Source organism: Petaurus breviceps, unplaced genomic scaffold (assembly GCF_028583685.1).
Source record: "Petaurus breviceps papuanus isolate PSGF00001 unplaced genomic scaffold, PetGlider_PUasm1.0 176, whole genome shotgun sequence".
In the NCBI taxonomy this organism is placed as follows: domain Eukaryota; kingdom Metazoa; phylum Chordata; class Mammalia; order Diprotodontia; family Petauridae; genus Petaurus; species Petaurus breviceps.
In genome coordinates, this window is record NW_027185771.1 from 22,674,904 (window position 1) to 22,676,176 (window position 1,273).

At 39.0% G+C, this 1,273-nt stretch overlaps 1 pseudogene; it reads left to right on the forward strand.

The window, feature by feature from the left end:
- The first annotated feature begins 335 nt into the window (after positions 1-335).
- On the forward strand, positions 336-872 carry LOC138159616 (small ribosomal subunit protein eS10-like; annotated as a pseudogene).
- Positions 873-1,273: the final 401 nt, after the last annotated feature.

Consider the following 1,273-nt stretch of genomic DNA (forward strand, 5'->3'; position numbering starts at 1 on the left):
TAGTGCTTGGCATGATTGACATTTCAGTGTTCATTTAATTTAACCAAATTCAATATAAAATCTGGCTTCTAATATAGAACCACATGATATAATGGACAGCATTAAATAGCATAAGCATAATTGGGTCTGAGTCTCAGATGCAAGAGTGAAACTTTTAACATGTTATTTTATTTCTGAGTCTCTATTTTATCCTCTGTAAAATGAATATAGGCATGCCTTGGAGATATTGCAAGCACAGTTCAGGACCACCTCAAGAAAGTGAATATCTCGAAGACCAAGCTTTTTCCTTTCTATCCCAGTCTCCGTTTAGAGTAGCACGTGTCACAGTTGCTGAGACATTGATGCACAAGAAGAATCCAATTGCCATCTATGAACTCCTTTTAAAGGATGGAGAAATGGTAACCAAGAAGGATGTTCACAGGCCAAAGCACCCTGAGCTGGCAGACAAGAATGTGCCCAATCTCCGTGTCATGAAGGGCATGCGGTCTCAAAAGTCTCATGGCTATGTTAAGGAGCAGTTCACATAGGGGCATTTCTACTGGTACCTCACCAATGAGGGCATTCAGTACCTCTGGAATTACTTTCACCTTACCCCTGAGATTGTGCCTGCCACACTCTGCAAAAGTCATCCTGACACAGGAAGGCCAAAGTCCAAATGTCTGGAGGGCGAGCAACCTGCTGATTTACTCAGGGTGAAGCTGTCAGAAACCCATACAGATGAAATTCTGCTCCTCTTGGTGCTGGCAAGAAGGCCGAGGCTAGGGCTGGGTTGTCAACAGAATTCCAGTTTAGAGGTGGATTTGTTCGTGGACGTGGTCAACCTCCTCAATAAAAACTGTAGAGATATGTTTCATACTAAATAAAATTTGAGAAAAAAAAGTGAATATCTCAATAAAGCCAGCCATGCAAAAATTTTTGCTTCCTAATGCAAATAAAAGCTATGTTTGCAGTATAGTTTATTAAATGTTCCATAGTATTATTTCTAAAACAATTTACATACCTCAATTAAAATATTTTATTGTTCAAATTTTTAATTATCATCTGAACCTTCAGCAAGTCATATACTTGTGTGTGTGTGTGTGTGTGTGTGTGTGTGTGTGTGTGTGTGTGATGGTGATGGCTACTGACTAATCAGGATCGTGGCTGCTGAAAGTTGTGATGGGTGTGGCAATTTCTTAAAATAAGATAAAAATTATGTTTGCCACATCAGTTGACTCTTCCTTTCATTTGAATACTTAAAGATCATTGGAGGTTTATTAAGTGATCTAATTTC